Here is a 25,310-nt window from a genome sequence, read left to right as displayed (position 1 = left end):
ATCTCTTGGCTGTGCACAGTGACAGGGGAGGGGAGGCACCGCAATGCCACTGAGCACAAGGGATTCCTGCAGCACGCTGCACTTTATCTTGCCATTAATCACATCACTACATCAGTAGAAGATGGTGTTCACCTGCAGGGTTCTGTGCTTTGGGTCACAAATAGCCCCTGCAGCCTGCACACATGCAATGGGCAGCGGACAGAAATCAAAGCTGTTGTGACATACGACTATCATACTAATAAGGGGATTTCCACAGTCTATCAGCTGCACAGTAGGACAAGAACAACCCATCTGGAACACGGTGCTGCAAGAAAACTCGGGCTCCATGTAAGAAACCACAGCAAACCAGCCCAAGGTGGGTCCAGGTGCCTGAACCCCCCTGTTCTGACGCCTGCTATGGGGCAGGCTGGCAGCGGTGGTGGTGCAGCCCCGGGTGCTCAGCACAGGGATGGATGGGCTCTGGCAGGGCTGCCTGGGGTGACCCACGGGCAGGGATTGCCGGAGCTCTGCTCTGCCATCCTTTGGTTTCCAGCACAATCAGTAGGAAATCAGGTCCGTACAGCCCAAGGCTCATCACTTACAGGCACCCTTCCATAAATATTCATTCGAGGATCAAGAGCTGTTAACGAGGGAACTGCTGAGGAGCACCTATGAACTGTCCCCACAAGCAGTGGGATTTGCATTTCCATGTGGAAATCCCCTCTGTAGATGGCACCTTCCGCAACACTAACACCTGATGTGAAGGCAAGAAACACCCGTTTCCGACACAGGACCGAGCAGCCTCCTTATGGAGCCACCAAAGAACACTCCAGTGACCCGACTCATCCTGCCCACGCCCCGACCACACAAACCTGTCCTTCGGTAGCCCTGATTCATCCATTTGCATACCACAGACTCACATTTCCTTTCATCAGCTCCCGGAAAGACGCTTCCCTGCAGTGTGTGTCATGGTTCGGGCTCTGCTCCCCACGGCCCCGTGTCCCCAGGGCGCTGCCTCCAGGGCAGCTCCTGCATCAGCACAGGCAGTGAGGGAGGGCAGGGGGCAGACATCGCTCTGCACCTGGGGGCTCCATCCTTGCTCTCCTGTTGCACTCAGGGGCTTTTATCATCATCATATACCCAGAATCCCATCCTGGTTTGTGTTGGAAGGGACCTCAAAGCTCCTCCAGCTCCAACCCCTGCCACGGGCAGGGACCCCTTCCACTGGAGCAGCTGCTCCAAGCCCCTGTGTCCAACCTGGCCTTGAGCACTGCCAGGGATGGAGGCTGTGTTAGATGCAGCAGGCACAACCTGTGGTCCCCTCAGACACCCATAGGAGACAGGAGGAGCTCTGTGGGGTTTGTCTAAGGAAACCAGGCCAGGCTGGGGCTCGGAGTGGAGCAGGACGAAAAGGACCATTCTGGGCCCAGTGAAAGCAAATGCACTGAGGGCTCTGCCACCGAGGGCTGCACCAAGCGCTCCCCATGTGGATTTGACACTGTCAAGACAAACCACCCTGCTGTGAAGCTGTAATTTTCCTACAGCTGCAGCAAATGGAATGCACAAGGGAATCCCAGGGGAGGATTTGTCACATGAAGCAATTATTGCTCAGCCTGAAAGGCAAGGCAGTAATCTCATCCCCTAATGTCTCTCATAAGTGTAATTCATAGAATCATAGAATCATGGAATGGTTTGTGTTGGAAGGGACCTCAAAGCTCCTCCAGCTCCAACCCCTGCCACGGGCAGGGACCCCTTCCACTGGAGCAGCTGCTCCAAGCCCCTGTGTCCAACCTGGCCTTGAGCACTGCCAGGGATGGGGCAGCCACAGCTTCTCTGGGCACCCTGAGGTCCCTGCCCGTGGCAGGGGTTGGAGCTGGAGGAGCTTTGAGGTCCCTTCCAACACAAAGCAGTGGGATTTTACGATCCTTCCTTCTCACAACGAGTGTCAGAGAAGCATCAATGCACAGACATTTGCTCCAATATGTGTCTTTTTATTCAGTGTTTTCAAAATGAAGTCTCAAGCCCACATGCTTGTGGGGTAAACTTCCCTAATGGATGAGTAAGTGGAAGCCACGGCACAAAGCCGGCAGCAAGCAGGGTGCTGAGAGCTTATCTGAAGTCATTAAAGTTCTGACTTTGGGAACAATTTGTCATCTTTACATTTTGGGGCAGACTTCAGTCAGTCACCAACAGGTTTCAGTGGCAGAATCACCTCTTGGAGCCCTTGGCTCTCAGTTCTACCTGCAGACTTTGAGACTTCATCCCTGAATTATCCAGGCGACCTCTGGAGCTCCTTTGGTTTGTCCATCTCTGAAGGTGATGTGGATCTCTGGTTCCAGCAGCACAACAACCCAAGGGATGCTTGTGGTGATGTTCTCCTCCATGCCGAGGCACTGCTGGGATGCTGCTGGGATGCTCTGGCAGGACAGAGACGTGGCTCCTGCTGCGGGGCATTGCACAGTTCCTCCAGGCATTGCAGTGGCTCCTTTACTGCAGCTGAGACCCTGGAACACAGACATGGGGGTTACATTGAGGTATACAGGGTGACACTGAGGTACCTGCAGTGAACAGAACGTTTCCAAGCAATATGCACCAAGGACATTGAAACTGAACAGACCGTGTTTTCCAAATGTACACCCCAATTCCCCCAGTCAGCATCAGGGACACCAGGAACCAGAATGCAGCAGTGGCATTGGAGCAGGCTCAGGTGCTCGGGAATCCCTGTGTGTGCGAAGGGTTCATTCTGGATCAGGACATTTCCCCACTAACACCCCTGGCACAGCAGCAGGTCCCTGTTACTTTGCCATGTGGAACTGTGGCACTGCCATTAGGATTCCTGTGCTTCACTGGGAGTTGTGGCGTTCACAGGGATTTAATCTGCTCTTTGATGGCACAGGGATGATGCCAGAGGTAACCCACACACTGAAGCAGAGTGTGTCTGAGTTGGTTGTGAGCAGAAATTTGGCAGATCTGAAGGTGTAGTTTAAATTGTTAAAGGATAACTCAAGGTGCTCCCAAACAATACAAGAGATCCACCCCAGGCCAGACACCAAGATCCACAACAGATGCAAAACATAACTCCTGCAGATGAAGGTGTCTGTGGTCTGTTCCCATGTGGCCCTGGTGCTACTGTACAGACCGACTGCCTCTGCTGGTGGGCATCAGAGCCCGAGGTACAGGCGGAGGGCAACAGCCACCGAGGGCTGCTGCAGGACACCAGCGGGCAGGGCTTGGGCTGCTCCTTCACACCACAGAGCGGAGGTGAAGGCTTTGAGGAGCATTTTATTCCTATATAAACCAGAGTTCTCATTGCCTGCTTCCAATGGGGTTCTGGTGATAACTGCAATGTGGAGTGGAAATGGAGACTCATAAACATGTGCTAGAATGGAAAACCTGGGGGCTGAGAACTTCCACCTGGGGCTGCAGTGAGCGGCTCACCTGGGGTGAGCGGCACCCCTGGCCCTGCATGGGGTCTGTCCCCATAGGATCTGCTGCCTCTCCTTTCCTCTCTCCTCCTCCACCACCGGGTACAGCCACGTCCTGGGGCCAGGGATGGTGCCCGTGGGACGCGGTGCCTGCAGAGCATCTCACCCTCCTCTGCCAGGGCCCTGCAGGATGCAGAGCGGAGCTGCGGGCTCAGGATGAGCTCCTGCTGGGACGAGCCCTGGCACACAGACCAGCTGCACTCTTCCCAACACTGCTGTTCCCAGGCAGCTCAATTGAGTGCCCAACTCAGGGCTTCCCCCAGCAGGCTGGGAGAGGGATGGGGTCCCTGCTGCTGGGCTCATCACCCCTGCTAATGCAAGTCTACCTGCTCGTGAGTGATACCTGTCACCAAAGGGGACTCATTCTGGGGATGGATGGGTGCTGGGTTTGCTCTTAATAGGATTTAATACCCAGTTTCCCCCTTTTCCTTGAAGTAACAAGCCCCAAAGTGTATAAGTAACAGTATAAACCAAGTCAGCCCACCTACAATGGAAACCCAGACATTATGGAGAAAGCTGGAGGGTTTCACACCAGAGCAGGGCAAATCTCACCACTCCCAGCTTGTCACTCACACAGAATGAGGTTTCACACATCAGACACGGCTCATGTCACACAGATGTGCAGTTCCCTGGGGCCACTGACCGAGCGGGCAGCGGGTGCTCCAGGAGAGCACACACATGAGGTGTGCTGTGGTTACAGACTCCTGACCACAGCTCCTGATAGCAGAAGCAACAGTTCAGATGACAATGTGCTGGCTTAGGCTCCACAACCCCGGAGCACAGCCAGGAAACACTGCCTCAGTTTCCCTAAGAGTCACTACATTAGAAGTTTTCATCTCCCCCATGGTACATTTTGTCCCTGAATGTCAGTAAATACCCATAGCCTTTGTTTGGGACAGATGTATGCAGAGCCTGCAGCAATCCAGCCACTGCTTTTGCTGGAAGCAAGAGTGGGAACTGGAAGCTTTCCACAGTGACTAATGGCAAGTGTGCTTGAGGCTGCATGTTAAACACAGCACCAGGAACATGTGGGCTCTCCTGCATCTCCTCCCTTCTGCTGCTGGGATGTGCAGAACTGGTTTTGACTTCCAGAAGCAGGAGGAGCCGGCAGGGAAGCAGTTAAAGCACTAGGACACACAGGCCCAGCAAGTGCATGCCTATTCTCACAAGAGAGAGGCAATGCAAATACACCAGCACTGTTTACACAATGGAGAAGGGAGGGGAATATCCCCACTATCTGCCAGTGGGGTTTCCAGACAAAGAAGTCTTTTCTGTGGCAGTAATCCTCTTATGGCCCAGCCGTGTATAATTGACACTTCCCAATTACACTGACAGGAGCTCAGCCTGTTTCTTGTTGAGCTGGTTTTCAAGCCGGCGTGCCAGCTTTCCCCAGTTTCCATTACTCCACACCTTACGTATGGCTAACGCCCCATAGGAAATTACACACGCTGCAATTAGGGCCCGTCTGCGCGGCCCCCCGCCCCGAGAATTCCTCTGCACTGCTGAGGCATGAGCTCCTGCTCCGGCTCTGGGCTCCTTGAGCCGGGATCTGCCACTTCCTCCCCAGCAGCTCCTGCTCAGTGACCTCGTTCTTGGTGGTGTTCTCACCATCCCAGCCCTTCCAGGTGCTCCGAGGCAAACACAGAGACCTTGGAGCTCAGCATCCTCCCTGAGCATCCTCCACCAGCATCCTCCCTGGATGCGCCAGGAGCAGTGTCCCAGGCTGGAGATGATGGGGCAGGGCAGGGCACTGCTGGTGGCATCAGGTCCTGCCTTAGCCCCAGCCTAGCTGACCAGCAAGGCAGAAAGTACAGATCAGAAACCACAAAAGCCACAACATGAGGATTTCTAAGGGGCACCAGCTCCCAAAACTCTGCTTGTAGGGGCTGCATGGAACCATAGAATCCTGCCTGGTGTGGGCTGGAAGGGACCTCAAAGCTCCTCCAGCTCCAACCCCTGCCACAGGCAGGGACCCCTTCCACTGGAGCAGCTGCTCCAAGCCCCTGTGTCCAACCTGGCCTTGAGCACTGCCAGGGATGGGGCAGCCACAGCTTCTCTGGGCCTCTCAGCACCCTCACTCTTGCATGCGAAGGGGGTTAAAGGCAGTCAGGAATTGTGCACTACAGGACTGCAGGGACCAGCACCCTCCCTACCCCGTGTGTCACAGGCAGCCCACAGTGATGGGCCAGCAGCAGCCCCGTCTGCAGTGCAAGGTGCTGCCCTGCAGCCATGGGTGCCCAAGGGAAGGAGCTAGGCTTTGTGCCCCTGGCAATGTCCTGCTCCAGAAACAGAGACCAGGTTACAAGGACCATGGCAAAGGTGCAGCTCTGCCTCCTGCTCCTGGGAGCTCACCCTGCGCTGAGCACGAGGTGCTGCACGTGGCTGTGCTGTGGATGCTGCACTCACAGCTTTGGGCTTTTCCAGTGTTTCAGGTGCACTTCTCCACTCCAAGAGCGTGAACAAGCAGGTATGAAGGTGTATAAGCCCTTTTGCACTGTGTTAGGAGAGGGGTGCATCAGGCAGGGGGAAGCAGGGGACCCACAGCACCTTTGGCCCTGCTGCTGCTCATGGTCCTGGTCTCGGTTGTCCCCCACCCTCTGGGGCAGTGGGAATGCAGAGGTCTGGATCCCAGGGATACACAGCAGTGCACAGGGCAGCTGCTCCCTGCTCCTGCCCCGGCAAAGGGAGAACCTGCGCTGAGAGGGTGGAAATGCACTTGTATCTGTGTGTTACTGGTGGGTTAAACACAGTCAATGCACTGAACTGGGAGAGAGCCCTCATGGATGTGCTGTGCTGTGAGCGGGCTGGAAACAAGCTCAGAACTGGCAAAAGCCACTGAAATGGCTGATTCACTTCCCAGCCCTGCTGACGGAGCTGAGCTCTGCCTTCACCAGGCACTGACACATGTTCCTCTATCAGCAGCAGGAATCAAGGGCTGGTTCCTGCTGAAGGCACTGCACTGCTCGGTGTGCAACAGGCCCCTGCTGCCTTAAGGAGCACGGGTTTATTTTTAGACCTATTTATAAACCTCTCACTTTAATCTCTCCTTGTTTAATCTGGTTTCCACTCCCTTCTGACACTAGCAACAGGCAAAATAAAACTCAGGTTTAAAACCCAAACCCCAGTGGCTGTTACTGAGCACAGCCAAAGGCAGGCGCAGGGCACTATTTATAGCTCAGATAAACAGGGCAGAGGTTTCACTTAATGAAAGGAAATGGAAAAATAGAGCTGAGGCATAGCCCTTGGACACGTCGCCCCTTCCTGGGCTCAGGAATGCTGTGGGTTCCTGCTGACTGTCAGCCCTGGGATGGGGAGAGGGACCATGTCCTTGCAGCATGGCTGGGATGCGGATGTGGACCACGTCCTTGCAGCATGGCGGGAATGGGGATGTGGACCATGTCCTTGCAGCATGGCTGGGATGGGGATGTGGACCATGTCCTTGCAGTGTGGCTGGGATGCGGATGTGGACAGGATGCTGCAGCCAGCGCTGGGCACCAGTCGGGGTCTCGGGGATGTTTCTGGCTGCACACAAATGCTGATGTGAGTTTTGTCTCTGCCCTGCAGCTGGATGGGACAGGAGCAGCGCGTCCTGCCCCAGCCTGCAGAGATTGCTGCTGCCTGACTCACGGGGCTCTCACTGGCACTGGCATGCACCAGAGGCAGGATGCTGGGGTCGCTGTTTGGCCAGACCAACAGGAACAAAGGTGTTGATTCAGAAAGCAAAGCACAGCTCTGTCACCTCAACTCTGAACAGCCGTCAGTGCATCCAGCAGAACTGTTCCTGCTGAGCTTTCCAGGGAGAAGGAATACACAGCAAACACATCTTAATCAGGGCTGTCCCTCAGGCTTCCAGCCTCTCAAACAAGAGAGTCTGCACAGCATGGCATGCACAGCATGGCACAGCATGATACAGCACAGCACAGTACAGCGTGGCACAGCACAGCACAGCACAGTACAGCACAGCACGGCTCCGGGCAGGGAACAGCTCTAGCTCACAATAAGCCATTTTCCCAGCCCACCTGAAGCCAGCATGAATGGAACCAGAGGGTTAATTCCTGAAGTCCAGGCCCCAGGACCTGGGCTATGCTCCTTCTTTCCTGCAGGTTTCTAATTTGCTTTTTCTCTGCCTGAGACATCAAAGCTGAACCTCCAGAGGAGAACTTCCTCATCAGCAGCGAGGAAAGGAAATAACTTCCTCAGTGGGAAGGATGTGGACGTTCCAAGGGGAAACATGTCCATATTCTATTTATAGCCATGAAAAACAACTTTAAAGGGAGTCCTCTAAAATCTATTTTTATTGCAAAGACATGGAGCTTCGGGGCCCTTCCTTGCAGCCCTCTTGTTCTCTGTACCTATAGATGAGAACACCGATGAGATGAGCTGAACTGCAGCATCTTTTCCATGTTCACAACACTTTACATTATTGATTGGAAGAGGAGGAAGGAAGCCAGGAAGAAACAAAGTGCTCATGAAGAGCACAAGGACAACCCTTGGGTTTAACCTCCTGAGCACTGAGTCAGCCCCGCAGCTTCTATGGGGTATACAAACAGTTCTTGGCCTCCTGAATTCCAAAGCAATCCAGGTTCTGACCCCCAGGTTCCCACTGCTGTACACAGACCCCAGCCTGCAGCACCCAGCACAGTGCTGGCCAGATGAGCCTCTGGTGGAAACCACAACTGAACTGCACCATAAATGGTTCAAAGTGTGCGCACAGCACATCTGTGTGAGACTGCTGCTCACCAACATCTGCCTCTCGCTGTGGATGGAACAGTCCAGCCACTTGTTCCTGGGGCTTTCCACTTATCCTGCCTGAAGGAGCAGCAGCTCCAGCGCCTGCCAGGACATTTCGGATGTGCTCCAGAGCCTGAATTTTAGCACCAAGTAAAGCTCTCAACAGAACCACAGGGAAGACAAAGTAAAAAGCCCTGGGGCTTACCCAGGGACAGAAGTGGAGCCAAGCGGCTCATTACTGCATTGCCTTGCAGTGGGGCCAGGCCGGATGCTGGAGCAGCACTCCCGTGGCTCCTTCCCCAGCTGGCCACGGCACAAAGCAGTAAAACCCATCAAATCTGCTTCCATTTGCAGGAGGTCAGAGCGAGCCTGTTTTCCACAGCTTTCTGCTGTGGTTTGCAGCCTAATGTTTTATCCAACCCATGTAAAAGACTGCTGCTGCTCCAGAAGCTGTCCTGCTGGGGCAGCCCCGGTGCGTTGGGCACCGTCTGGCACAGGGCTGTGCCCCCCAGGGTGCACGTACCCTAGAACCATAGAACAAACCAGGCTGGAGGAGCCCTCCAAGCTCATCCAGTCCAACCCTTACCCCAGCACTGCCCAGGCCACCCCTGCCCCATGGCACTGAGGCCTCATCTCCAGTGTGTGAACCCTTGCAGGGCCGGTGCCTGCAGCCCTGCCCTGGGCAGCCTGTTCCAATGCCTGAGCACCCTGTGGGGCAGGAATTGTTCCTCAGCTCCATCTAAACCTGCCCTGGTGCAGCTTGAGGCCGGTTCCTCTTGTCCCATCCCTTGTTCCTTGGGAGCAGAGCCCAGCCCCTCCTGGCTCCATCCTCCTGCAGGCACTTGGAGGGAGCCATCAGGTCCCCCCTGAGCCTTCTCTTCTCCACACTGAACCCCCAGGTCCCACAGCCGTTCCCCATCAGACCCACACATCCAGGATGATGCTCACAGGAAAGTCATGCCAAATTTAATAGAGAATAACACCATTTCCTCAGCAGGAGGTTTTTGGTAGCTCAGCACAAAAAGGTGACTCTCATTCCTGCTTTTCTCCAGCAGCATCTGTGCTGCTTTTAATGGGCTTTGAGACCAGTTTCTCCAAGAACCCTAAGCTTCCATTGCTCTGCTGGCCAGGCTGGATGCTAATTCCAGTCACCAAACGCAGCTGTATAAATTACACATTATTTAGTGACGCATAAGAACAGTTAATGGCGAGGGGTGGCTGAGGAAATAACTACACCCGAAATCCTGCGAACTGGGAACGTCACAGGACATTCCCAGCATAGATCCGGAGGCCTGGAATGAATCCCAGCACCCCGGCTATGGCTGAGGGTGGGTGGCAGCGGGCTTGGGCCGAGTGCTGCCTGCAGGGTCCATCCATTCCATGGGGCAAATGCATCAGCAGCCGCAGGGACCCTGCAGGGACTCCCAGGCTCCGTCCCCCCTGCAACCCTGCGCACTGGGAGCACTCCTGGCTGTGTCCCTGCCCGGAGCCCACAGTCTGTTTAACTTAGGAGGGTTCCTGACCCTCACCCTGACCTGCAGCAGTTCCAGTGCTCGGTAACGTGTTGGGATGTCACCAAGTGCAAGGACTCAGTGCTCACGTTGGCTGCATGAGCTCAGTCTGTTTGGTTTAGGGGCAGGCAGGGCTGGCTGAGAGGTTCTTGAACCCTCCCTTTTATTGACCAAAGCTTCCCAAACAATCCAGAGCTGGAACTCCCCACGTGTCCCTGCGTGTCCCTCACCATGCACTGGGCAGCAGCAGCACAGCGCTAACGTAACCCAAGAAGCCAAAGAGCAGAGGGGTTGTGAGGTCCCCATTCAAACACCACCCCTTAAATGGCTCTCTTTATAGAGGGTGTCTCCATTGAGGCTGTGCTAAGGAACCCTTCCCTACAGGCTCTTGCAATGCGCTTCCCTCCACAGCTCCAGCCCGGCTCGGGGGAAGCCCCACACAGTTCACTGGCTCCCAGGGAGGCATTTCCTAGGGAATGGGAAGCCAAACCCCTGTCCCAGCACTGCAAACGGCCCTGAGCTGCTGGAGCCACTGGGCCAGCCATGGTTGAGCATCAGCAGGGGAAAGGCCAGGGGAGGCACTGAGGATAGCTGGGGATGCTGCAGAGGCCATGCAAAGTGAGCAGCTGTGTTTGCACGGAGTGGGAGCAGCCAGTAATGAATTCTGCACTTTAACATCTCTGCCTCGGGCTCAGAAATGCTCTGATCCTGTAGCTTTGCCCTGTTTTCTCCTCTAGGAGAATGCTCTTCTCCTCTGGGCTGTGACATCCCACACTCAGTGGATTAGATGGAAAGCAGCAGCCACACCATGGACCAGAAGAGCACATTTGCTTTGGCTTCACCTCAACCTCCCTTCCCAAAAGGAGTTTTGAAGCATCACAGGGATTTTGTTCATAGCAATCTATAATTTCCTGTGTACAGGTTAGGAATCTTTATAACGCTCAGGGAATAGGCTGCACTGCAGACAGGACCAGAGAGCAAATCCATGTGTTTCTGGTAACAATGACTTCCCTGGAGCTGCAGCACGTCATGGCTTCCCCTGCTGGGAAAGCGCTGCTCAGGCTCCAGCTGCTTCCTGAGTAAGCAAAAATAAGCATGTCCAGCACAGGAGCAGGCTCAGGACATGGGGGAGGATGATTCCTCCATGCGGGTGCAGGAATGCTCTGGGATGCACTCAGCAGCATGGCAGCTCCCAGAGAGTAAATACCCGGAGCTGAGTGACCAGGAATAACCAAGTTGGGTTTTCTTCTCTCTTCACCCAAAAGCAGCATCCCAGCTGTTCCCCTGGTCTTTAACCTATGCTTTCACCAGGGATCAGCTGCGTTTCCCAAGTGAGCCTGAGATCTGAGCTGCTGAGCAAGAGGAGATGACAATGAGCCTCAGCTCCCCCATCCTGTCCTGCTCCATCCCCTGCTCATCATCTGCTCCAAGCCCCTGTGTCCAACCTGGCCTTGAGCACTGCCAGGGATGGGGCAGCCACAGCTTCTCTGGGCACCATGTGCCAGCGCCTCAGCACCCTCACAGCTCAGCTCAGCTCAGTCTCCCCTCAGGCAGGTTAAAGCCATTAATAACTGCCTGGCGTTGGACAACCACAGACGCTATAAATGGACACAACATGATCCAGCCAAAGCTCCTCTCTTCATTTTAGCCACCCTATTTGTTTAAGCCTTCCACATAAGTGAACTCCAGAGGGATGCGATATGCTGTGAGAAGAACATTTCTTGTCTCAGTTCTACATGTACCGACCTCCCCATTTGCACTTGGCCTCCTGAAAAACACAGCTGTTAATTACCATTATTATCACTGGCTCATAGACAAAGTCCTCCAGTTTAAGCATTGAATTTAACTGAGGCAGTGGAACTCAAAACTGCATGGAGGATCTGCAGTGTGACTTACACAAAGAATCTACCTAAAACCACATTATACTCTCTTAGCTTCTTTTGATCATTTAATCCAGTTGGCTTGTCCTTGGTATCAGCGCCCCACAAAGACCACACAGGTTATTCTGTGTCCTAATGAAGAATCTGTTAATAAAGCACTTATCAAGACCTCCAGCCAGGTGGAGACTTCTGTTCACTTTCTGCCTGCAGTGAAAGGTGAAGTACCAAACACATGCACATACACCACAAACTCACCTCTGCAGTGGTTAATCCTGTTCAGTGGTGGATCTATGTGCAAGAGAATATCAAGGGCGCTGTTGGTGTTATTGCCCAGTGCGGCCCCAAGGACACAAAGCACATTGTTTGCCTATATTGTGTTTGCAGCCCAGTAACGAAACCTGCCCTTGGGGTCTATCTGCCCTTGGGGTCTATCATCAGTGAATGTTTGGCAGCACAAGTACTTTAGGTCTCAAGGCCAGGTTGGACACAGGGGCTTGGAGCAGCTGCTCCAGTGGAAGGGGTTGGAGCTGGAGGTGATTCAAGGTCCCTTGCAGGGCCCAGCGTGGGCTTTGAGCATGGGTCTGATGCTGGAATCATGAGGCTGATGGTGGTGTGGTCTGAGGGGGCTCAAGCAGCGATGCCGAGGCAAGGAGCTGAGGTGTCCCCAGTGGGTTCCTCTTCCATGTGAGGTGCATTCACACTGGGGCTCCCTGCGGAGCGCATCCAAACACACGTGTCCCGAAGGGAGCCTGGGGCGGCCACGCACACTGCAGCCTATGGGACCTGGTGCCTATCCCGCCTGCTTACACAATTGACCAGTATAGAAGAGCCACCCTAAGAAACCAAGCACTGCAGCTCACATGGGCTGCGCTGCTGAGCGCAAGGGATCCTCTGCCTTTTAGTCATAGAAAAACCCTCCTTTTGATGTCCTTTGAAAGTAGGTGCTTTGAACTGCCGTGTTTTCCCTAACAGCACGGCTGGGATCAGCTCCCACCAGCTGAGAAACAGGAGCTTTAATTCCAGGCTGAAAGGAAGCTCTCACTGCAAATCGATGAGCTTGAAGCAAGACATACCTGGAAACTATCTGGTAAAGATCAAGGTCTGCAGTCCCCTGAGGCTCCCCCAGCTTTCAGTGCTCTCCTACACCTCAGCAGAGCTGCAGCCTTTAGAAATAGCTGTTGCTGCCACTGAAAATACAAACCACAGCGTTTGGCCATCACATCCACACAGCTAAATATAACACCTGATGGAAAACAGCAACAAGGAAAGTGGTTATGGAGCAGGATAAATCCAGGAGACAAATAAACCCTGCCTGTAAACACATGAACGAGTAAACAGAAGGTGGCCCCTTTCCCTTCCCAGCTCTCCCAGGCTGATTCAGAACAGGTATTTCTGTGTGTGCCTATGGAGCCTGCAGGGAAAACAAAGCCGCTCCCAAGCCAGGGGCTCTGCAGCAGGGACTGAGCCAGGCCATGCTGCCCCATCACTCACTGCTGCTCCAGCCTCCATCAAACACATGGGACATGGGGCTCGGAGTGACCCCAGAGCCATGCCTAAGAGCTCAGCTCAGTCTCCCCTGTTCTGGCAGGTTCAAGCCATTCCCCTTGGCCTGTCCCTACATCCCTTGTCCCAAGCCCCTCTCCAGGTCTCCTGCAGCCCCTTTAGGCACTGGAGCTGCTCTCAGGTCTCCCCTTCAGGAGCCTTCTCTTGTCCAGGCTGCCCCAGCCCAGCTCTCTCAGCCTGGCTCCAGAGCAGAGCTGCTCCAGCCCTCGCAGCAGCTCCATGGCCTCCTCTGGCCTCGCTCCACCATGAATGGTGACTCTGTCACCCCCTCTTGCTGAGCACAGCCCAAGCAGGGCTCCAGTGCAGGAGCTGTTTCTCCCTGGGCTGCACTTTCAGAGCTGTCAAACCCTGCACAAAACACTTGCTCCTCCCCACTGGTTTTAAGGCACCACAGCACAATGGATGCTAACAAACGGCAAAGTGATCAAACAATGTGGTTATAAATCCCTTCTGCTCGGCTTTCACCCCTGTCACAATTACTGATGTGTTTTTACACTGAGCTCCTGGGCAGACGAAACCTCAACATTAATGGAAACAACCAATCTGGGACACAAGAAAAGCAACGGGAAGTAAAGAAATCCCAAATCCTGGAGATGCACGATCCAGGAGCCAGACAAGCAAGTGCCCATTTCCATCCCACTGCCAGTGCACTGCTCCCAGCCAAGCAGTGACCCAGGACCCTCAGACACTGCTCACTGCCTTCAGGGAGGGCACTGCAGCTCTGCTTGCTTGGAAGGGAAAACCACCTCCCCTGCAGAGCAGACATGAAAGGCACTGCTTGCATTGGTTCACAGTGAATGTTTGGGTTGCTGATGTGTAGAAATGCCTTTGGTTTTCCCACAGTTCTTAAGCCAAAGAAACGTGCTTCTCAGTGCTGACACAGAGGACACCCAATGCACCAACTGCCAGGCCTGCATCACCCACCACATCCAGCTCCAATGGAGGTCAATCCTTACAGCAGTTCTAATCTTCATGAAATTCTCCTGTATTGACTCAAGGAACTAAAGAGTGGAATTCCCCTTGGACACATCCCGGCAAAGGTTTCCAGATTTCCAGGCCAAGCCAAAGCAGAAGCAGAGGCCCCGGTAGACAGCGTGTTCCTGCTGTAAGGAGGCATTCAATGCAGTTCAGTTATCAGAGAATCTCACATCAGACTCAGTCTCTGATTTGAAATGTTAGCCATAAATAACAACCATGTATTCGAGCACGGTTTCCTGTTCTATCTAGGTGTATCTCTACAGTGTATGAACTCCATCGCACCAGCTCACTCTGCTTACAAGCACAGCACCAGTAAAGCACCTGCTCCTGGGAGATGCTGGTCTGTGTCTGATGGTTTCAGGGTGGGTGCTGCCGCAGACCCCCTTGTTTCACAGTAACTGTGCTACAGAGGCAGCACGAGGGTTCTGCCGGGGCCAGCTCCTGCCCCGTGTAAGCTGTTATTGAGTGTGTGTGGGGAAACATCTCCTGTCACACCATGAAACACCCGAGCTCCTCCAGCGAGGCAGGAGCCGGGGCTGATGTGTGCCCAGGGGTCTCTGCCACACAGCCAGGGATGCATCTTCCCATTCGGAATGGGGCAAGAGCCCCAGTGCCCCATTCCCACAGGCACCACTTAACCCCCACCACCCACCCACCCTTCCCTTCCCCTCCTCACACTGCCTGTGCCAAAGCAAGATCAGCACCATGGCCAAAGCTGAGAGCAGAGACACAGTGCCCATAGGGCAGGTAACAGCCATACTCGTTGCTGGTTGCTTGAGTCCATCAGTATCGCTCAGAGGAGCCCTTGGGAGCTCACAGAGCCAGATTATACCAAAGCAAGAGGATTTCCAGACAAGGCACATCATGAGGATGTCTTGGCAGCAGCTTATGTGCCTTAATCTGCCTCACTTGCCAGCACACCCCCCTCACTGCAGGCAGAGCAATCCTGAGGGGGGCAGGAGCCGGAAGGGGACATCTCCTCCCTGTTTAACTTTGTATCAGCTGACACCACTGTGGCACTGAGTCCATCCCAGTATCAGTATCAGTACTTCGGGGCATGCCAGCTAGAGGTACACTACACAGACCATGGATGCCCATGTCCGAGCCTGCCCCAGGGCAGCCTCCAGCCCGTTTCTTGCAGTGATTTACTGGAGGTGATGGCTCATTTCAGGACCCCTGACTTCACCCCTGTGATTTATGGCAGCTCCATCGTCACCGGCGGATGGTGTCCAGCAGGGTTTGGCTGCTGGCCCTGAGCGAGAGCCGGTGGCACGAGAGCCGCTGCGGGTAGGGCTGCCCATGGGGAGCAGCAGCTTGCAGCATCACTCACACACTCACCAAGCAACAGCACCTATATTTAGTTCTCCCCATGCCCTGCGCTGCCATGGGCTGACCGGGATCAACCCACCCTGCCCGTGCTCGGGTTTGTCACATCCCATCTGCAGCCCCTCGTGCAGTTGCTTTGGTGCAATGGTAAAAACAGGGGTACAACGGGAACCCCTCAGCCCTCCCTTCCACAGCAAACCACATCAGTGCTCTGCAGCACAGCTGGGCCTGCATCACTGCACCAAGGCCCTCAGAACACGTCCTGGCAACAGCACTGCTGCTGCTGCTGGTTCCACATCCCTGTGTTGTGCCCCAGCACCCAGGGCACAGCCATCCTGCAGGAACACCTGCATCCTCTCTGATGGGAGGGTGACTGTGATGGAGCTCTTGGAGCACAAACACCATTTCACAGCCCAACTGCTGCTGAGCACTTCAAAGATAAAAGCACCTTGAATGACACCTCCACAGAGCCTCTCCCATCACCAGTGTCTGTGGCATCCGCAGAGGCTCAGCTAACGTGAGCAGCCCCAGGACACCCCTCCTGCTCTGGAACGTGGGCTCCAACTACTGCAGCCGGGCAGCTCTGTTTGCTGACTGGTAGCAAAGGCAAAACCCAAAGCTCTGCACAAAAAATGCTCTTCTCAACAGAACTCTTTTCCACGCTTCTCAGGGAGGTTCACGGTAAAGGGAACACTGGGGATGCCACCCAAAACAGAGCATCCATCACTGCTGTGAGCTGATCCTACCTGCCTGGTCGTGACTAAATCCCATCACCTGTAATTGGGGGTGGGGGGAACACATTGGTTATAGCTAGTAGTTAATATCTGTGATGGGGAGAACAGTTTAACTTGAATAAGGGTGAAGTTTAGACACAAAGCTGCCCCCGGTGAGAGCAGCGGCAGGTCCCCATCACAGACCCTTCCAAGGAGGTGGGGCTGGGACCTGCAAGAGCCAACAGCAAAGCTGAGCACATTTAGGAGCAAGGTGACTTAAGCCAAGCTTTAGCCTTCCCCTGCAGCCTGTACGGAGGAGGGGACACCACCTCCATGCCAGCTGCTCCTGCTGCAGACACGGTGCTGCTGGTGCAGCATCTCCGCAGCCCGAGCAGGAGGGGTCTCCCCATGCAGGGACTGGGGGTCCCACCATCCTCTGCACTGCATTGCACTGCACTGCACTGCACAGCCAAACCCGGCTCCTCTGGGGAGCCTGGTGCCGCTCCTGCCCAGCACAGCCTGGTGCAGAGCCAGTGACGGCTGCAGGCAGCAGCACAGGGGAAGGTCTGAGTCAGGCCTGACAAAGAGCCATCCCCAAGGGAAGTCACGATCTTCATCTCTGAATCATCAAATGTTGTGGTTTAAACCCAAATCGCACAGCTCATTCACTCACTCCCCCCGGCTCCCCCAGCTCACAGAGAGTTAGGAAGGAGAATCCAAAGAATGCAGCCCCCATGGGTTGAGATAAGAACAGTTCAATAACTAAGGTATAATACAAATCACTGCTGCTACCACTAATAATAGTAATAATGATAAAACAAATAACAAGTGAAGAGAATACAACACCTCACCAGCCACCGACCCACAACTCACCCCACCCTGCCCGACCGAGCACTGACCGATACCTCCTCCATCCCCCCAGAGCTCCAGCCCTTCCGGGTAACTCCCGGTTACATCCTCGGTATGACGTGCTATGGTATGGAATACCTCTTTGGCTAGCCTGGGTCAGGTGTCCTGTCTCTGCTTCCTCCCGGCCTCCCCTCCTCCCTGGCAGAGCATGAAGCTCAGTCCTTGGACAAACCAAACACTTGAGCAGTAACTCAACACATACTTGCTATCAGCAACCGTTCCCAGCCTGAAAGTCAAAGCACAGCACTGCACCAGCTACCAAGGAGAAAAATGACTGCTACTGCTGAACCCAGGACATCAGAGCACAGAATCAGCTGGGTTGGAAAATCCCTTCAAGCTCATCCAGTCCAACCCTCCTGCACTGTCAGTCTGAGCCCTCCATCCAGCTCCACCAAAGCTCCATCTCCACCAGTGCCTCGGTGTTCTCTACCTCCATGCTAAGTGCCACAATCCCATGCTAGCTCAGCAGAGCATCCTTCCCCTTGGCTCAGCTCAGGGACCCTGCCTGGGCAGTGCTACACAGCACGGCTGGGCAACCTCTGTCTACCTGCAGGGCACTGGGTGCAGGGACATCTACTGCAGGCACCAGCCCGGATGTAATCTAAAGGGATGGGTGCACACCATGGTACTGAGCACGGTCAGGGCAGTGCTCACGGGGCATTGGACGGGGACAGTGGGGAGCAGAGGGGCTGGGGGGGCTGAAAACCTGCTCAAGGCACATGAGACATGAGGCCAAGGGGGAGGAAGGTGCACCAAGCACACATTTCATCGGCAGACTCACTGCAATAGCGAAATGCCCCATTACAAAAGTACCAACAGGGTCAGTCCTGCCTTGGGTAACATCAGAATGAACCAAACACCCACCTGAAAACCACCCTGGGCTCCTGCAGGGCTTCACTGCAGGACCCACCTCTGTGGCTGAAGGAACCAGGAGGACATCCCCAGCACCACAGTGCAGAGCAGCAGGGATTGCAATGAACATGGAGTGCAATGGGAATGGAGATGGGCTGGGACAGACCCCACTGCCCAGAGCCAAGCACACGGGTGGGAGCGGAGGGGGGAAACCCTTCACAACCAGGCAGAAAGGAATGTCCCAGCACACATCCAGCACAGCTCCTGCCGCAGGGAACACCTGATGCTGCCATTCCCAGCATCCCACACAGGTTTTCCCCTGGCCAGGGACAGCCTGCAGAGAGCCATGCAAGCTCCTCGTTATATATATATATATATATCCAGACATCCAGAAACTTCTCCATGAGCTCTGTAAAAGCAGGTCAGAAGTGAAGCATCACCCTGCTCTTGGCTTGGGCTCTGGAATCTGCTGAGGAATTGTTTTCATTTATCTGAATAATGGCTGAGGCAAAAAGAAAGCAATTTGCTGGAGATCTTGGCTTTAAGCCTTGCCAACATTGAGGAATCACCTTTTGAGGGAGGTGAAGGGAGCTGTGGCTTCAGCTCCCACACACAGACCCACAGCTGTGCTTCCTGCTGGGATGCTGTGTTCGACTGGTGTTTAACCCACCATGAGCTGCTGGTTCAGAGCAGGACCCACGATCATGCCTCCCAAGCACCATTTCTGCCATTCTTCATAGAATCCCAGAACCCCAGCCTGGTTTGTGCTGGAAGGGACCTTAAAGCTCCTCCAGCTCCAACCCCTGCCACGGGCAGGGACCCCTTCCACTGGAGCAGCTGCTCCAAGCCCCTGTGTCCAACCTGGCCTTGAGCACTGCCAGGGATGGGGCAGCCACAGCTTCTCTGGGCACCCTGTGCCAGCACCTCAGCACCCTCACAGGGAACAGCTTCTGCCTCAGAGCTCAGCTCAGTCTCCCCTCAGCAGCTGAAGCTCTGCAGTGGCTCTCAGTGAAGCAGCAGAACCTGGGGGCTCATGAGCTGTGTGAACCCCACTCTGCTGCTGCATTGCCACTGTCAGTGCTAACAGACACACGTGTGCCAGGCCATACGGCACAGGGTGAGGCAGAACAGGGGCCCCAGCACAGCTGCCTCCATTCCTCTTCGGTCTGTCCCCAGCACTGGCAGCAAACCAGTCCTGACCTTCCCCTGCAGACACAGGCACTGCCCAGGGCACCGCTCAGTTTTCCCTTACCTCTGCACTGGCACAGAGCCCCAGGCAGTGCAAGCCCATTGTTTGCTTTCTCCAGGGCCCAGCTATGCCAGGAATGTCACACATCCGGGGTAAGGACATCTGGCAGAGCACATTCATGTGCTGGGGTGTGGGGGGGTGTTAGACTGCAGAGCCAAGCTACCATGCAAGAAAAAACTCTCGGACATCCCCTCTGAAACAGCTCCATCCTGGGACCACATCCAGCATCAGAGGACAGATGCTGGGATTGAGCTCACCTTCTCCATCCATTTCATGTCATAGAACAGCTTGGGTTGGAAGGGCCTCAAAGATCATCCAGTTCTGGCAGCTGCTCTCAGGTCTCCCCTTCAGGAGCCTTCTCTTGTCCAGGCTGCCCCAGCCCAGCTCTCTCAGCCTGGCTCCAGAGCAGAGCTGCTCCTGCCCTCGCAGCAGCTCCATGGCCTCACTCCAGCAGCTCCATGGCCTCACTCCAGCAGCTCCAGGTCCCTCTTGTGCTGCTGGATGAGGGCTGCAGGGGGGTCTCAGAGCACAGCAGAGGGGCAGGTCAGCAGCTGGGGGTGTGAGGTATCCCAGCTCCCTCTCACACCAGCACTGACCTCAGGGGTGCTGCTGCCTGATGGGACCAGTGACACCCCTGAGCCCTCTCACCAGTAGCTCTTGGCATCTCCTCCAACCACAAGCAGCCCTTCCTCAGGCAGGCAGGAGCCTTCCCTGGAGCCGGGAGCAGACAATGCTCTTCCTGAGCATGGGATTCAGTTATTCCTGCTTTGCCTTTGAATTCTGTTTCTGAAGTGGCCAGAGGGATGCTCATAGCCCCTCACTCAGGTGACTGCTGCAGGGCTGCAGGCAGAGAGCGTGGCCATGCTTTGGGCAGGGGGTTAGTACAATAAAGAACTGTGTGAGCACAAACCCCATAAACCTCAGTGGCCACCAGGTAACCCCAGGCCTCGCTCGAGAAGATGCTAGAAACAAGCCACAAAGGGACTCCTGAAGACAGATGGGCCAGGACAGGCTAAGAAAGGTGGAGCTGTTTGCTGCAGGAGCACTCGGTGCACAGCAGCACCATGCCCAGGTAAACACTGCCTGCACAGAGCCTTACACAAGGTGCAGAGCACATTCCTCACCGCACACTGCCCCTTTTACACTTGGTGTTGGAAAACAGGAAACTTATTGACTTGTTTGCAGTTGGCCACAGCCGGACCTGGGAGACTGACGTCCTGCCCCAGCCCTGCAGCCTGCGTGCCTTCCACCACAGCTAACTGGGTACCAGCGGAGGGAACAGCTCTGATCGCTGCCTGCCCTTCCTGAGACTCAGCAGAGGGTTTGGTGCTGGACTCTTCTTGTTGAACTCTGCTGTTGTTGAACAGAAAAGGGAAGCTCTGACCTCTGCTGCTGACACGCAAAGACCACAGCATGAACCAGTATGAACCAGGAACCACGAGCTTGGATGTCTGCCCGCCTGCTCGCCTCTAACTGGACAAGAGCTCAGCACAGTGTTTGCTGCAGCAGAGGAAGAACAACCAGGAACCTGCACAATGACCCTGGCAGCCTGAAGGCAACGTTTGACTTGCAGGCAACCTGTCACCCAGCGGGGACAGCTCAGAGCTGCTTTCTCCAGCATCAGAAAGCGCAGATTACCACACACTAATGCTTTCAGACTGAGGGAATCCAAGGCAAAACTAACACAAACCCTCAAAATGAACTGAGTTTCAAAAGCTTGTCCAAGCCCCAGAAATTAACTGATAAGAGTTTCAAAAGCTTGTCCATAGCTCACTTCAGTCTGTCACCCATTTGTGCTCTAAAGCTGGTACCAAACCTGTAGGCTGTTTTCTGGTTTTAAAGCCTGCTAACCATCTCCAGTCAAGTGTAAGGATGAAAACCCTTCCTATCCAACACCACGTGCTCAAGGGGCCTTAAATGACACTCACTGACCTGGTGTGAACATAGGTGAGTTCAGAACATCGATTCACTCTCCAATTGGAGCCATGAGAATGAGCTGAGGCTCCAGCCTGTGGTTCCAGGTGACTGACAGCACACACTGGGACACAGCATCCAAAGGTACCTGGTGACAGCTCGTTCACGTACCTGACCATACCCGTTCTCTCAGCTCTGCAGTGAATGACACGAAGCAGCGTTAACACACGCAATGACAGCCACATAGTTCCGTGTTGCACATCTTCCAAGGTTTAATAGACACAAAAGTGAGTCCATGGTACTTAAGACACTACAATGATTTCATTCTATTGCATCTCCTGCTCCAATTACACTTCTTGGAGTACGGTATTGAGGAAAAGTTTGGTAGCTTTAAAATGAACGAGTGTGTGAAATCTGTAAGTAAAACAAGCAGCAGCAGCAGCAGCAATAATCTGGGGGGTTATCAAGAATAGCTAACTCTGACGTAATAAATACATTCCGGGTTGTGGGTTTGCTGTTCTCCCAGTTCACTGCTGTGGGACCAGTCAAATCCTCATGCTAGGGTGAGACATCCTCCAGACCTCCCGCCAGCCTCGCACCAGAAGAGCCTCCTGCCGGTGCCTGTCCCCGGTGGGAAGCAGCGTGTGGCAGGGGATGCACCACGCACATGGACCCTGCAGCCTCTCCTGGCTCCTCACAGACTGCTGGCCCTCTGGAACAGCTGGGCTCTGGCTCCTGAGACCTTGAAGGAAGCGAGAGGGAGAGGTTAGGGAGCGCCTGCCTCTCCTCTACACAGCCAGGAATGCTCCGGCTCCCGCGCCAGCACCAGCAGCACCCACAGCTCCAGGACAAGCTTTGTCAAGGGAACAAACCCGGAGCAAGAGCCACGATACGGAGCTCAGTGATGAGAATGAATCCCCAGTCTCTGCCCCGCTCGGGGTGGGTTACTGCAGGTTAATCTGCCACGCGGCCCTGCACAGCGCACCACGTGAAGAACATCTGCCTCTGCTCTTCTAACACTGCCTACGAAATAGGATTATGTTCCCCTTGAGAACAAACTGCACAGAAGCTGCTCCAAGTACCTGCAATGCTGAAGACATCTATTGCTGCTGTGGTGCCCAGGTCAGGGGAGGCTTTAGAACAGTGTCCAGTGCCTAAAGGAGCTACAAGAAACCTGGAGAGGGGCTTTGGACAAGGGCCTGTAGGGACAGGCCAAGGGGAATGGCTTGAACCTGCCAGAACAGGGGAGACTGAGCTGAGCTCTTAGGCAGAGTTAGGATGAATTCTTAGTCAAAGAACTTCTTGCTAATTTCTCATCTAAATCAGTTTGAGCCAGTTCAGAAGCCAGACCAGCCCTAACCCACGTCCCTGCCAAACCAGGCACAGGACACACAGGCTCAGACCCATGTTCCTGACAAACAGGATTACTGCTATGAAGCAAAAGATCAAAGACCTTTAAAAACCCCTCACTTACAAATACAGAGCACAATAAAAGCTAAGAACACAACACCAAACACAGGAAGATGATCACATTCCCAGCGCTGCTGAAACTGCAGCAGCTGCTCTGCTGTGGGCATGGAACCAAAGCAACACAGATCTGCACAGACTCAGCATCCAGAAGGATCTGCAGTATCACCATACAGCTGAGACCTAAAGAGCTGATCCAGTGCACCACAAATGCCCTCATCCCTACATTCCAGAGCAGGACTGCAACCAGGTTTATGCACTTGAACCATCCCACTCCTAGGAATCTGGGATCACTCCCAGCAAGGCTCTATTACCTATAGTGTATGGAGTATAAATTTATACTTGATCTTGCAGAAGAATCTACTCACTTGCCTTCCAATGGATGGTGGTTTTCAAGAGCACACAACAGACTCGCAGGTTATACCTGGCACCTACCTAAACCTCAGTGAGGTCCATGGGCAGAACAGCCCTCCCATGGTTTTTGCAGAAAGCTGACCCTTAGAGACAGGTTACAGCTTGGGAATGTTTGGTCTAACCAGGAAAAGGCTGAGGAGCAGCAAGCCCTCAGGCAGGTTTTATTCTTCGGGATTGTCACACTTGGAGGAAGGAAGCAGCACAAGAGCACGATGCCAAACCATCCCCCAGTGAAGGCTTCTGCCTGCGCCAGGGCAGAGGGATGGGATGGGGATCTGGGACAGTAATGCAGCTGAACCATGGCTGCCCACTGAGATGACCTGGGGACAAAGATCAGGGATTCTCTTCCCTGGGAGCAGGAAGTTGGTGCTAATGGCAAACCTCACAGTGCTTTAGAACAGCAGATGTGCCACATCCCGCAGTGCCAAACCTCCTCCTCTGTGCCTGTGGATGGATGGGCGCACGTCCTGGACACACAGTGCTCTGCAGCCCCAGAGGCAACCCCTGCAGAGCTCACGGTCTGTTCTAAACAAGCAGGAGCAGAACCAGGAGTTTCCAGCATGCACCCAGGAGAAGCAACACAGCGATGGCAGTGCCAACACTCCCTGCTGGAGAACCTGGGGGATTTGTTAAATCATAGAATAGTCAGGGTTGGAAAGCACCTTAAGATCATCCAGTTCCAACCCCTGCCATGGGCAGGGACACCTCACACTAAACCATATCACCCAAGGCTTCATCCAGCCTGGCCTTGAACACTGCCAGGGATGGAGCATTCACAACCTCCCTGGGCCTGCAAAAGCCGCTGCTCCATGCTGGAGATCAAACATGACACTGCTGCAGCATCGATACATGTGAGTAATCAACACATAACAGGCCGACTGACTCAGGACAATGGCATGATCCCGCAGCCCATGTGCTGAGCTGGATGTCAGAAGGAAAGCCAAGGAAGCTCTGAAGCCAAGTGCTTATTCATATAAAACCCCAAAGTTTTGGATCAAATAAAGCCATTCACAGATTCTGATTTACAGCTGTGGCAGAGTGCAGAAAACTGATTTATCTGCTGAGATCTCTGCCCCATTCCTGGCAGTGCTCAAGGCCAGGTTGGACACAGGGGCTTGGAGCAGCTGCTCCAGTGGAAGGGGTCCCTGCCCGTGGCAGGGGTTGGAGCTGGAGGAGCTTTGAGGTCCCTTCCAACACAAACCAGGCTGGGATTACAGCATCCCAAGCCTGCTGGTGCATGGGGACCCTGCTCACTCCAGCTCTGCCCTGCCCAGGGGTCCGTGCCTGGACACTTCAGGACAAGGCACAGGACATACTTAGCACCCCTCCATGGCACAGGCTGCACCCCAGGCCTGGGCCTTCTGCCTTCATGAGCACAGCACTGAGGGGCTTGTGCCGGTGATCCAGGGCTGCACTGCCACCACCAGCACTCACAGACCAGCTCCAGCTGGAAACCAGGACACACACTGGAGTCAGGGACTCACCTCCTGCATCCCGCACACGGCTCCTCTGGGAAGCTGAGTGCTGTGGCATGGAGCCCTCTGCCATGACAGCCCTGGGAGCACACCAAGCCCTGGTTACCCTGCATGTCCTGGCACGTTGGGAAGTGCCAGCCCCATGAAGCCTCATTTCCTCCACCCAAGCAGCTTACTTCGAGGGGTATTTTCTGCTCATACACCATTAACAGCACCCCCAATCCCTCCTGCAGACACCTGCCCTCAGGAAGGGCAGTGAGGCAGCCCCAGCACAAGCTCAGGCTGCTGCTGGCATTGGTCTGGGGAAACCCATCCCTCCTTCCTGTGCTGCCATCCCTGACCCATCGAAGGGTGCTGGAACCACCTCCGGCCCCCAGGCAGCAGGGCACAGGTGACTTCATCCAGGCTGCAGCTGTGCTCTCCCCTGTTCCACTCCATCACCTGAGCACCTCTGTGAACATCCAGCATCGGGTTCGAGGGGTTTCTGCTTTCTGCATGGAAAAAGGCTCAGGGTATTGGTGTGAGTCAACACAGAGCAAGTCATCACTCATGAGGAAGTCAAGGCAGTAATCCTGCTGCAGTCTGTTCCTTGTGCTGCAGAGAGCACACAGGAAACAGGCTTTATAAAGAAAACAATTCTGTCTGACCCCACAATAGCATGAACCTCACACAGGTTCAACAGGAACTGCCCTGGCAGTTAAAGCAGTAACTGCTGCAGAAATCCATCAACTTGCTGGAAAAAAGCCTTCATTAAAACACTGCCCAGCTCCTCCCTTTCAGAGCCAGGATCCCCAGAGACGGCTATAGAGGTACTGCAGGCAGCTGATGGAGCTCATGTGGGAAGGCTCAGGGCAGCATCTGTGA

At 54.5% G+C, this 25,310-nt stretch overlaps 1 protein-coding gene across 2 annotated transcripts in view; it reads right to left on the bottom strand.

The window, feature by feature from the left end:
• Positions 1 to 1,954: 1,954 nt before the first annotated feature.
• PWWP2B (PWWP domain containing 2B) overlaps positions 1,955 to 25,310 on the bottom strand; it is a 37,837-nt gene continuing 14,481 nt past the window's right edge. The window contains exon 3 of one of the 2 annotated variants that reach the window (XM_034062426.1): positions 1,955 to 2,483. The gene's annotated coding sequence lies outside the window, so the exon portion shown is untranslated. Of the gene's footprint in view, positions 2,484 to 21,337; positions 21,833 to 25,310 lie in introns of those variants that run through there. The other variant, XM_034062427.1, reaches the window with a different exon arrangement.

Source organism: Melopsittacus undulatus, chromosome 4 (genome assembly GCF_012275295.1).
Source record: "Melopsittacus undulatus isolate bMelUnd1 chromosome 4, bMelUnd1.mat.Z, whole genome shotgun sequence".
In the NCBI taxonomy this organism is placed as follows: domain Eukaryota; kingdom Metazoa; phylum Chordata; class Aves; order Psittaciformes; family Psittaculidae; genus Melopsittacus; species Melopsittacus undulatus.
Note: the sequence above shows the minus strand (reverse complement) of the source record. Positions and strands in the feature narration are given on the sequence as shown.